Source organism: Mus caroli, chromosome 8, assembly GCF_900094665.2.
Source record: "Mus caroli chromosome 8, CAROLI_EIJ_v1.1, whole genome shotgun sequence".
NCBI lineage: Eukaryota > Metazoa > Chordata > Mammalia > Rodentia > Muridae > Mus > Mus caroli.
The window spans coordinates 79,053,594-79,066,881 of record NC_034577.1 but is presented as its reverse complement, the minus strand read 5'-3'; the positions used below and the strand labels follow the sequence as shown (position 1 = coordinate 79,066,881).

General features: G+C 47.3%; 1 long non-coding RNA gene across 1 annotated transcript in view; it reads right to left on the bottom strand.

The window, feature by feature from the left end:
• LOC110300937 overlaps window positions 1-11,344 on the bottom strand; it is a 15,193-nt gene extending 3,849 nt beyond the window's left edge. Inside the window, exons 1-3 of the long non-coding RNA XR_003837378.1 lie at window positions 11,183-11,344; window positions 3,929-5,793; window positions 794-872 (exon numbers count right to left, since the gene is read on the bottom strand). This is a non-coding gene — a long non-coding RNA (uncharacterized LOC110300937). The remainder of the gene's footprint in view (window positions 1-793; window positions 873-3,928; window positions 5,794-11,182) is intronic.
• Between the last annotated feature and the right edge of the window lie 1,944 nt (window positions 11,345-13,288).

Sequence of the window (13,288 nt, the reverse complement as noted above, 5' to 3'; positions counted from 1 at the left end):
AATGGGAATGGGTGGGTAGGGAAGTGGGGGGCGCTATGGGGGACTTTTGGGATAGCATTGGAAATGTAATTGAGGAAAATATGTAATAAAAAAAAAAAAAGAGTAAAGTGAGCAGGTCTGGGGGACCTGGGGCTGCAGACTCAGGGGTGGAGGGCAGCTAGGCATTCTGCTATGTCTGGGCTTCAAGGACACTTTGTTTCCCCACTGCTTTTACTGAGCAAATAGGCCAGTTATACCCAGCAAGGAGGATGCATCCCAGGTGTAGTAGAGAGAATGCTCAGGGAATGAAGCAGGAGTAATACAGTTAAGAAAGACCACACCACAATCCATCACACTGGCTTAAATTAAGGGTGACGTCTGCAGAATCCCACGGCAGAGGCCAAGGTGGGTTATCAGCACGTCTAGGTTGCTACCCTTTGAAGCTGGAAAAGTGTTCAGGATTTCGGGAGAAATGGACATTGTGTTTGTATGTGTGCACGCGTGTGCTTGTGTGTGTGCACACATGTGTGCGGTCTAGAACTTAAGCATAGTATTTGGGGCTTAAGTTCTAGACAAACATCCTGTAATGTCATGGTAACTATGTGGACTAGAATTGCCTTTGATGCTCACTGGCAGAGTGACCTTGGTGGATCAGTTATCCTCTCTGGCTCCTACTTTCCTGCCTAGCAGAGGGCAGTACCAACAGTTGCTCTGAAGGCTCCTGTGGGTTTAGATCTATGTGTCTTGTCAGCTTCTAAGCACAATACATGCCAAGGGCTAACAGGAAAGCCCCTTTTAAGCAAAACGCACCTACCTGGGTGATACTGCTGAATCAATATTTGCTTGGAGACATTAGGCTGAGAGTATCTTCATCTTCAGGACATGCTTGGTAACTATGTAGGAGTAAAAGACAAAAAAAAATGTTCAAATGGGTTCGAACAAGCAGCACTTCTTAGAGAGAGGCAGGGGCCTTCTGTAGGTTCCTCTCTTAGAGAGAGGTAGTAAGTAGCCTTTTGTCGTTTTTTCTGGACAGCTAGAGTTTATGTCATCTTGACACAAGGTAGGGTCATCTGGGACCTCCATTTAAAAACCACTCCCATCACACTGGTCTGTAGACAGGCCCAGGGAGCATTTCCTTGAGTCATGACTGATGTGGGAAGGCCCAGTCCACCGTGGGCAGGTGGTCCTGGGTTGTATAAAGAAGCAGGCCAAGGAACTGGAGAGTTGGCTCAGCTGCTGTCCCTGAAGACTCAGGTTCAGTTCCCAGAACCCAGTTGGTATCTCACAACCACCTGCAAGTCCTGCAAGTCGGTTACAGGGAAGCGGCTAATGTTTCCTCATGGCCTCTTTGGACACTGCATGTACATGATGTGCACACATCCATGTTGGGCAAACGCATACACAGAAAATAAAAATAAATCACTTTCAAAAAGGCAAGCAATCAGGCTGAGCAAGCCATGAGGACTAGGCGCATTTTTCCATGGCTTCTGTTTCTGTCCCCACCTTTACTCGGGGATGGAGAGTGACCTGAGCTGTGAGCTCAAACAAATCCTTCCCTTTCCAAGTTTCTTTGTGATTCTGTTGTGGGGTTGATCAGAGCAACAGAAACCAAACTAGATCATACCCCATATCTGTCTTCTTCCTCTTTAAAACCTGAACTCAGTCTATAGTCTGAGAAAATGACAGCTACCTCTCTCTCTCTCTCCCCGTGTGTGTGTGTGTGTGTGTGTGTGTGTGTGTGTGTGTGTTCGAGTGAATGTGCAGTATATATGTATGTGTGTCTGTGTCTGATTTAAGGGTATGTGTTCATGTCAGGTTTATTATTCAACTGCTCTCTACTTTATAAACATGATTTCTCTCTGAGCCTGAAACCCACGGATGTTTGAAGACTGTCAGGACAGGAAGCCCCAGAGATCCTCCTGCCTCCGCCTCCGCCTCCGCCTCTGCCTCTGCCTCCTGAGCCCCAGGACTACAGGTACACAGAGCTGCTGCTTCTTTCCTTCCTTCTCTTTCTCCTCCCCTTCCTCCTCTCTTCTTCAGCTGCTGCTTTTCCTGGGTTCTGGGGATTAAACGCAAGCCCTCATGCTTGTGTGGTATTTTACCAAGTGAGCCACTTCCTCAGGTTTGATGATGGCTGGTCTTGTCTAGCTGACTGTATGAAGAGATGCCCAGGGGACTAGTGGAGCATGACTGCATGTATGAGAGGAATTTCCAGAGATGATTAGAACACCATGTGTCCTAACATGATGCTGTTACCGGGAGGTGGTGGCAAGTAGGAAGTGGGGCCTGGATACAGGAAGCAGGTCACTGGGGGATGGATTCAGGACTATATGTCACCCGAGTCCTTCCTGAATGCCCTCTTTCCAGTTTCTGGCCCACCACTATGCAAACTTCCACTATAGCCCCTCACCATAATGTACTGACGCCCCTGAAACCAGGACCTAAGAGAAATCTGTACTCCTTTAAATTGATTCCTTTAGGTCCTTTGTCACAGTGATAAAAAAGTAACCACTACCAAGAGCAAGGGCAAGGATAAGACTGGTAATGCCAGCCTTCACGTGTCTGGAGCTGGCAGCAGGCTAGGGAGAGGGAAAGGACTAGCTGGAGAAGGACCTCCTCTAACAGGGGCTGGCGGACAGAGAACACATCCAGTCCCCCAGCTCCTCTACAGCTAAGTAGGAAGGTGTCACGTCATGGGCAACTCCCTCCTTTGCTGCAAAGTTAAGACAAGTTGGTCTTGGAAACTTTGTTCTTAAAGTAATAGAGATTATGTCCCTGTGACTTTCCAACATGAGCACATAAGGATACGATGTCAGGGCTGCTTCAGTATCAATGGCCTCCACAGTAGACAGAAGGAAAGTCAATGGGCAGGCACAGCCATACAAGAGCACCCTTGAGGCCACCTCCCATTCTGAGGCCCCTAGGCTAGGAGGCTGTCTTTGTCTCTGACCACCACCACCATCTCCCCATGCACAGTTAAGGACAAAGGGGGCCTTCTTGTTTCATTTCCTTCACCATATCTTTCTCTTCCTCACCTTCTAGACTTCCCCTCTGGTGGTAATGACAAGTAAAAACCAGAGGAAACAAGGAAATAACACTGAAGTGGAGGAGGGCCTTGACAGGACAAGCCTCATGGGAGAAGGGTACTGGAAGCCCACAGTGTACTGTGTTCATGGAAATCCAGATGCTAGCTGATGGATTTTGGAGGCATGTTTGACTTTTGGAGCAGACATGGTCTGTCCTAGCAGACCGTGGTGCCCTTGATCTGTTCTGTACTAACTCTCAGCCTGTGTGTGGTGTGTCACTGCCTACAGACAGCTCCTCGGGGCACTGGGCCTGGAGCCCAAGGTTGTGAGAGGCTAACCCACATGGAACACAAACACGTCCCTCTATTCTTCCCTCCCAGCTTGTGGTGGGATTTCTGCTCCATAGCTATAGCTACCCCAGGTCAGGACAAGCCCTGGAGTGTGGTCCTGTAAGACCCCCGAAGCTGGGTCTCCGCTCAAGTCCTGGGATGAGCTGGCCAGCACCTCAGTGACCCGAGAGAAATCCACACCTGATTCAAACTGCAAGAGGTTTTATTATCAGCTAGCTGAGGACAGAGCAGGGGAGTTCACCCCGAGTGATAGTAGGGGGCTTTTAACAGCTAGCTGAGGAATTGGGAGGAGTTGGGAGGAGAGTTGGGAGGAATTGGGAAGAGTTGGGAGGAGTTGGGAAGAGAGTTCTTCTTTTCCAGTTGTCCTTGGTGAAATTTACAGGGCAGGAGTGGGGAGTGAGTTCTTTCTGAATTTTTATCTCTGTGTCCTCGGCACAGGAAGGCAGGCATCTCTGGTTGTAAAGTATAGAAACAAAAAGGCTTTTTGTTGGCTATAGAGAATAAAGAGCTTCTTTCTGGCTGTATTTTTAGAGATCAGGGAAAACAAGCTTGGGGAACATCCAGGGGCTTTACCTTCCAGGGAGAAATGCTCTAAGTCGGGGTCCCACAGTCCCAGTTCTCCTCATGGCTGCTCCATCCTCCCTTATGGATTTGTTCCAGAGTTCTGGAGAAGATGGAGCTGTGACATCCGCAAGTAGTTTGGGACACACACAAAGCTTCATGGAATGTTGCAATGAGCCCAGACCACAGCACGTGAAGGAACGCTGCAGTGTGCCCAGACCATGGCACGTGAAACCTGGAAGCTCTGAAGCTCCCCTGCAGGTGAACTTGTGATTGGGCTGCGCAGGCTTAGCTTCTGACTCAGGAGGGACCAGGAAGCCAAGTGTGTGCAGAAACATAAAGTCCACGGCGACCTGTCCCTGCTTTGTGTCATTTCTGCAGGGCGGGGATCAAGAAGTCAACAAAGGGATGGGATGTTTGCTTGGGCCTGGGTCCATCTTGTCCACTGAAGTCCACTAAGGGTCCTTGCCCTTTGCTGATACTGGGATTGGTGGGGTATGTGTCCCAGGTGACATCCCTTGTTATCTATTTCAGCCATTTACCTAGAATACATCAGCACTTCCCAGCCTTATTACACATGAGATTCACCCCAGAGTTCTTTCAAAAGTACGCATATGCTCAGCCTCATCTTCATCCCACTTTCTGCCCAAGCATCTTCGGTACAAGCATGTTTTAAGCTCCTGTGTGACTGCACCATACAGACAGTTGTATATTCAGAACTGTACCTCATAGGGAGGAGCATGGCCTTGAGAGCCACCAACTGGCAGGTCATTCTCAGGAGTCACAAGTACTGAGGTTGTCTTCCTGTGACCCTAGCTTGATGGCTGCTTCCACTCCCGACAAAGGGCTGCAATATACACATGGCATTCCTTCTATGGCCCTCCTGGGTCATCTTTCTATTTGATAAAATGCTGTGTTCTTAAATAACTACGTCTGAGGTTTCTCTAAAACTATGGTTCCTGCCACTTGATAATTGTAGCTTTCAAGGTGACCAGTGGGATGAAAAGCTGGCAATCCAGCACCGCTCCCCTTGATGTCACAGGTGACACCGTGAATTCAAAAGATGGAAGCACTGGCTGAGGAGGGCTATACCTCCTGTGTATGGAACTTCTTAGCACATGCTAGCTTGCTTCTGTGAAGAACATATTGGGCTGCAGACAGTGCTCACAAACATCACAGCTTATCACTATGCTAGACTATCACAGAGGCCCACAGTCATCTTCATTTTCAAAACTCATGGCCAACTGAAGAACATAAATTTAGCTATCACCTACCCACACCTTGGGCCTATTTGCTTCCATAATTAGGAAAGGTTATGTCTTAATAAAAATTCTTTATTTGATGAAGTGTCCAACATTCAATACTTGGCTTAAAAAAAGCCATGGCCACTCAACTTAGCCCCATAGAAGGAAAATAATTGTTTGATGAATGCTATGTGCAATTTAAAAATCAGTTCTTTGGAGGTAGACAATAGGGAAGTGGGCCACTTATCTGCTGTGTGACTAGCCTTGGTGCACTACAAACCCTGCTTTCTGTGTACAGTTACACACCAAGGAAACACGCCACCATTGCTGGGCTCATGCCTGCCATCAGCGGCAATTCTTTGGTTGGTTTGTGGTCTTGGTCTTCTGCAGCCATTCTTCCAACAGGTCTGTGGGTCTCAACCTGGCTGTTCATAGGCAGAGCTTAGAACTTAAAACATTCTGGACAGATGTGAAATCCCTGTCCCAGAGATCCTGACTCAGCTGACCTGAGATGGGACCTTGGTTCCAATGATTCTAACATAAGGGTGGGGACAGGAACAACTCCCAAAGACTGCCAGCTCTTGCCAGCAGCTGAGCAGCATGGCTTCCTCCATTTGGCTTCTCTGGCACCTGCTATGGGGACAGGAACAAGACAGACTCATGAGTCCACTGTGAGTTATATGCACAAAGTACTTGGAATCTTGTATCATCCCACCCCAGCGCCTCCTTCGCCAAACTGCCCAGATGCTCTGCACAAAGCAAGTCCTAGACTGTCAAGCCCATACAGCAGTGTTGCTCAATTGCAGTGCCTCATCTGGGTTGGTCTCATCTTGTAAAGACAGTGCTACGGCACTTTAGTCAGTTGAAGCAAGTCAATGTGTTGAGAAGACCTCATATAGGGTTTAGAAATGTATGCCAATAGATTGTACTGGGTGAAGCCAAAAGCACAAATATTAATGCCACCTGGTCACCACCTGGTCAGAATGATATCCATTTCTTCTATGTGGGTCCCTGGAAAACATCTAAATAGCTCTCTGTACACAACAGCAGAGCTCCCAGCCTTCCTCTCCAGATCCTTCACTGATCCGGTCCAGCTTCCTTAGGCCCTCCACGGGGCAGGTATGCTGTAGGCATGTGGACACCAAGCTGACCTTGAGCAACACATGCTGGGGTTCACAGCATTCAGAACACAGTGCAGACGATCCTGAGAACCGAGTTAGCAGATAGCATGTTATCGAGGCTGTAACAGATATGCCAAGCAGAGCAAAGCAAAGCAATGCTGAGATCCCTGGAGGCAGGGGCTCTCTGAGAAGGTGTCTGGGGCACTGAGGACTGCATTTCAAAGGATCACAGACAGCAGAGATTCGGGGTAAGGTCAGATGACCTGAGGTGAGACGAAAGCTGGGAAAGGGTAGTGTGTCCCGGAAGCAGAGGCCAGTCTCGTCTCATCTCATCTGTGTGCCCTGGTTGAGTGTGAAGGATGTGGTTACTTAGAATGGCGAATGAGGCCATGTGTTTCCTTAAACCAAAAAACTATGACAGAAGGGTCTACACAAGAGAAGTGACAGGGTGGGCTTTTTGGTCCTGGGAAGTCATCCCATTGGGTTGAGTTTCACCTAAGCCCATAATTAACTAAAACCAAACCAAACCCTCATACATCAATTTATGTAGGGGTTACATCCCAATAAACCAAGTTAGGGATATCTTAGGAATGCCTTTAATCCTCTTAACCTATAGGACTCCTGGCTCACATCTTAACGACAGAGAGCTTTCCTTAGCCTAATGCTGGGCCGAGATCTCCAACACAAAGCCTATTTTTTTAATTAATTTTTTATTAGGTATTTTCCCCATTTACATTTCCAATGCTATCCAAAAAGGCCCCAATACACTCCCCCCACCACTCCCCTACCCACCCACTCCCACATTTTGGCCCTGGCATTCCCCTGTACTGGGGCACACAAAGTTTGCAAGCCCCATGGGCCTCTCTTTCCAGTGATGACCTACTAGGCCATCTTTTGATACATATGCAGCTAGAGTCAAGAGCTCTGGGGTACTGGTTAGTTCATAATATTCCACCTATAGGGTTGCAGTTCCCTTTAGCTCCTTGGGTACTTTCTCTAGCTCCTCCATTAAGTGCTGAATATCTTATAGGATTTGTGGAGTGCTTGTATCTAAAATGCTTCGAACATGCACTTGCCCTCATGAATACGTGGCTGACTGTGGGCCGCTGCTACTGCCTAGCATCATGAGGGAGGGCGGGGCCATCCACCAGCTGGAGAAAAGATTAATCCAAAGGACTTTCTACCACATGCTTCCCTCCCTCACCTGTGTGAAATCTGACATCCCGAGTAAAACCATCCGTCATCAGGTGCTATCTACAAAGGAATTCTCTTTCTTCTTCAGTGGTGGGTGGAGACTGGGGTGCTGGACCCAAAGCTTTGCATCCTTAGATCTCCATTCTAACTTCCCTTCAGATGTTGACAGCTTCTCCCAAGCTGTCACTTATGCACCTGCAGCCTCCTGCTGGGTTTTGTGGCTGTATACTAAGGGGATCACACTATACAGCCATCTGCCCTGAACACACTGGAATGTCATCCTGAGGTCACAGAAGGCCTCTGCAATGCTTTCTGCTGTGTCCACCACAGTCTAAGGCACATGGAGTGTGCTCATCCATTATTTGTTGAGTAAAATTGGAATGAACAGCATTTGGTTCTGTTGCATTCTTCTGGGCGCTGAGGACTGAATGGATCCCCAGTGTTCCTGGGCTCTCGTTCCCAAGCATGCTCATGTCCTTTCTAATCTTCCTGCCTTAATCACTTTAAATGGGCTGACAAGCACAATTGACCAATTAATAGTGCTTCTGCTCTTGTTACATCATTTGTAATCCATGGTGCTCTTTCTGTTTGCAATGGCCTCTCAATTTTTCATGACTCAAAATGGAGGACGTGCATCATGAATACAGATAGCAAATTGATTAAATGTAACGCACACCCTGCTGCTTGCTGGGTTTATGCCTGTTATTAATGACAGAAATCCAACAAATGATCATGAAAACCCAGATAACATACAACCTCAAATGCAGGATTTTGGAGCAGTAGGGCCCTAAATTTTCCTAATTACAGAGTAAAAGCAGACATTAATTTCTCAGACGGCAACCTCTGTAAACAAGAACATGGCCGTGGCTTCTTTGTCTGAGTGCTTGTGGCTGAGCACAGACTGCCAAGCAGCCCAAAGACAGTGTGAGTCTCAAAAGCAAAAACAAGCCACTTCAAGGAACTGCCTTACAAGCAAAGGCTAAAGGACACTTGTGTGGAATCAAACGTATTGTCTTCTACGAGGATTGTATTTTTCCCTGGTGCTAATCTGCTCTGATCTAGTCACATCCTCTGCTGGTGTACTGTTCTGTGTGTGAGCATAAAGTCCAACAATGGAGGAGAAAGGAGGGGACCTGGCTGGATGTGTATAGGGCCTTGGACGCCAAGGGACAAGGTGGTATCCTGAAACAGGTTGCAAGGAGTACCCTTATTTCTTAAGGTAATTTAAAGTAAACTTACTTGATTTACCTATTAGTGGGAGCTGTGGGGAGGCAAGGGTTTTCTCAGCCTGAGACTTGTGTTAGCCTGAATGGTAGAGACTTGTGTTAGCCTGAATGGTAGAGATGGCTCGGCATGGTGGCTCCCCCACTTGTAATCTCAGCACTCGGGTGGTTTGGGAAAAGAGGACTTCCATGAGCTTGAAATCTATCTGAGCTCTATACTGACTTCCAGACCCATCTGGACTACAGAGCAAGTCCCTGTCTCAAGAAACTAAACCAGACCCACCGAGTACTCACGTGCCCACCCACCCAGAGGAGATAAAGTCGGTAGAGGTAAACACTGGGGCCTATCCATGCTCAGAAAGCATACACTCACAGTGCTGAGCACACCAGGCCAAGCTCCTCTCCTCTCCTCCTCGAACACAAACTGGGTATCCCGAATTGCAGGAGGACGAGTCAGGGAGGGATCAGGTAGCTGTGACTCAAGGCCACTCCCACTGAGGGCTGCATATTAATAGGTATGTACTCATGATGAGCTTAGCTCCGTTCCAATTTTAGTATATGTGCTGCCGAAGTGAGCACATAAGCTTAGCTCTGAATGTTTGTCTAGGAGTTTGGCAAAAATGTGTCTTGGCAACTTAGGGTCCACAGTGAATTTGGCAAAACCAAACTTAGACTTTTGTTGTGGGAAGTGTACAGTCTTAGGATGGAAGCCCGAAAAGAGATCTAGAACGGAGCACTTTGAAGTGAGTGGTTGGTTGAGGGTGGCAGGTACTGGGGAAACTCAGGGAGAAGAGACAGGGACAGGTGGTGGCTGCTGCCGGATCACAGAGGGAACACTGGCCAACCTCAAACCACATGTTCCAGAATTGCTGAATACAAACTTTCCTGGCAGTGGCTGGGGAGGGCTGCCTCCAGAAATACGATTCAGGGGCTTCTATCCACTCTACAGACAAAATGGATTCCAGAAGCCTATAAGACAAAACACGGTGGATGTGGGTGAAGTGTCAACTAAGATGGCTCCTAGAGTTACCCAAGGACGTGGAATCCCCTCTGTCCACACAAGCCCACCCCATTTCACACCTCTGAAGCCTTCACTGTGCTCAGGACAAATGTCTGACCGATGTATGTGGCATATTGGACATGCTACTGAGTACGATTTGGAGGAAGCTGGGACTACTGGATGCTCCTCCCTAAATTTCCGCTCTTTGGAGATAGCAAGACAGATTTCTTGTGAAAATTTAGGAAATATGCATGCTCTCCTCCCCCACTGTCATATGTCTATGTGAGAGAATAAAGAATTCACAGCTAGATCTAAAAACAGAGCCAAATTAGGAAGAGAAATACATTTACAGACCACAGCATAAGAGAAAGCAGCATACCGAGACAGGAAGGAAGGGATGAGAATTTAATTTATTATAATTAAAAACAAAACAACACCCAAACTCTTGGTACCTTTAAGCATCTCCCCCAGGTGAAGCAGATGTGCACATGCCTGGATAGAAGCGTCCTAATGTCAGATGGCATCTGACTGTCAGCTCGGACACATTCTATCCTGGGATTCACCTTCTAAAGCCAAAGAATTCCCCAGTGTCCCTACCTCTTTTGATATTTCAATTGTAAAATATTTTTCTTAATGCTTAAAATAAAAAACCACAAGCTGGTATTACTTCGGGCTAAGTACAAGTTGTTTTTGTATGCATGAACTCACTTAACAAGCCCGTGGGAAGGTCTTGGTGTCCCTGTTCACACAAGAGGGAGCTGAGGCAGAGAGGGGTTGAGTACTCGCCTGGTGCCACTAGAAAAGTGGAGCTGGGTTTGAGCCCGGGTGACCAGATCCTACCAGCTGTGTCCCGCATGCTGTGGTCCAGGAAATTTGTCTGGGGATGAGGGAGTGAAGAAAGCACAGGCGCACAGGCACAGAGACAAGCTGGGATCAGGTGGGCCAAGCTCTGCTGGAGCAGCACCAACTATACAGCAGACAGGTGTGCAGCACAGTGGGCGGGGTTAGCTAGTCTCAGTTGGACAGGCTCAGGATGCAGTCACTCAGGAGGAGGATGCTATGGTTGAGAGCTTTTGCACATACTGCCGACATTCGAACTCAGACCAGAGGAAGGGTTTCTCTGAGCCTCACCCTAGGGACAGCTTTGTCTGCTCCCATGGGTCTGAGGCAACAGGCCCTTGATATGGCTGCACTCATGTCAGTAGCACACCCTCACTCAAGGCTTCCTCAGGCCCCATACACATTTTATATCTCTGCATCATCTTTCTTCCCTGTGTCCTATTACTTGACTCGATAATCAAATGTTTTGAAAAGCATAAATCCTGCCATAATTGGTTGAACGTGTCTTCATTGATTTGGTCATTGGTCAACCAGGACAACACAGGAATAACATCCTAAAACAAGAGCCTATTCAAGTAGCAGAGACACCAACATCCACAGCATGCCCAGACTGTCCTAGCAAGGCTGTAGAAATCTCATCTTACATCTATCTTAAAGACATCTGGTCTTGTAATCCAGGGAAGGTCACAGTGGGCTCCAGGAGACTGAATTTGACTCTCTGTGCAAGCCTGCTCAGTGGCTGGACTCCATACTGGGTAGTGTACACCATGCAAATGGCACTGCCTCCTCCCCAGCTTTCACTGGCATTTACTAGATAAAAGAATGCATGTGATTGTAGATGCGAGGACTGCTTAGAAAGCACTCGCACACTTGCTTACATTCACATTTATTATAGTGTGATCCGGAGCCTAAAAAAGAATTGACATTTTACAGCAAGCAAGCTTATCAACTCAAACCGGAGAAACCTCTCATTCTCCTAACCATCTCCCCAGGAGGGATGAGAGAAGGAAGCCTCCGGCCTCCACAGCGATGCTGAAAGCCTAGGGTTTGCTTTTCCATGGTATTTCTATTACCACCTAAGTGTGGCTGTAGCAGAGCACATATGCACAGAAATGCTCTTTGCTAAATTTAAAAGAAACATTCTTTTCCCACTTACCACAGCTAAGCACTTATGAAAGATAATGTCTGGAGAGCCAGCGAAACCCACCACTCAACACGGATAAAAGACCCTCTCTGTTTTGCTAAACACTAGAGAACCGGTGGGGTCTGAGCACAGCAGCAGCTGTTGGTGACATGGTAGGGCACATCTTAAGAGCAGCATCCCTGCCTGCGCCCATCACACTCTAGAGAGATCCAGCAACGCTAAGGCAGGCACTCAAGAACCCCGTTGTCTTGTCTTGTCTTGTTTTCCCCACATGCTCAGTAATAGCAGCAGCTTTGGCAGTGTCAGGCCTCAATCAGTCAGGAAGATTTGTTTAGAAATTGTGACCGGTCACAATGTACCTCTACTTAATCTTCACTTTTACAACAAGTCATTTTTATTACTCAGGCTGCTGTTTGGTGGAGTGTGGCCTGCCCAACTGAAACCACTTCCTCAGACACCCACAGAGCCACTATCATGGATGCCTGCAGGGCACTGATAACCCAGAGTGGGAGGTGGGGTGAGCTCATCTTTGACACTCTTTTGACGGTTGCCACATCTGGTGTGGCCCAGGCCTGGTCTGTATTGACAGTTAGTCTAATGGTAATGGGGAGATTTTGATTTTAGACTCATGTACCTCATTTCCTTGTGAGGTGGACAAACCCGTGTAGATATAAGATTAGGTTGTGACAATGTGCACAGAAGTCTCCCACGGACAGCATTATCTAGCCCAAGATGACTGTGGTACTTAGTGTTTCTATTGCTGTGATAAAATACCGCAATCAAATGCAACTCTTGGGGGAAAGGGGTTTATTTTAGTTTTCATGTCCTAATTACAGTCTACCTTGAAGAAAAGCAAGAAAGGTAGGAAGGTGGAGACAGGAACCAAAGCAGAAAACAGAGAGACTCCGCTTACTGTCTTCCTTCCCATGGCTTGCTTAGCTTGCTTTCTTATAATAGCTTGCTTTCTTACACAACTGTGAACAACATGCTTAGGGGTGACACACTGTTCCTTGGGCCCGCCTACATCAATTTTCCATCAATAAAATGCATCAAAGGCCCACACGCCAGTTTGTTAGGGATGCTATCTCCACGGAGGTTCTCTCTCCCCAGATGATTCCAACTTACCAACGTATCAAGATGACATAAATTAGCCAGGAGAATGACTAAATTAAACAGTAAGTTAACATAAATTTCAAAAGCCCATTAGCCAAGTCACAGCTACAAAACACTCCGATTAAACCTTTTCAATGGCTTATAGTCTTAATAACAGAACCATGGCATGTGACGATGGTAACAACCCAGGCAGATGATGCTAAAGGGAAGAATTTCCAAACACTAATAAAACAGACTGAAAAATGGAACAGAAATGGTAAATCAGGAGTCGGTCCCTAACAACTTGGGAATATTCTATATGCCACAGATGTTTGTGAAGCTGGAACACTACAGAACACAGGGTACTGAGTTAGGAAGGGCTAGAATAAGGTTGCAAGCGTCGCTAACGGTGTGGAAGTGTCCCAGCAAACAGCTCCGACACAAGATGGCTGTGGCTTTGCAAGCTCTCTAGCAGCCCTGTGGGCTGGGAAGAGCACAGTTTGGAGGCAGAATT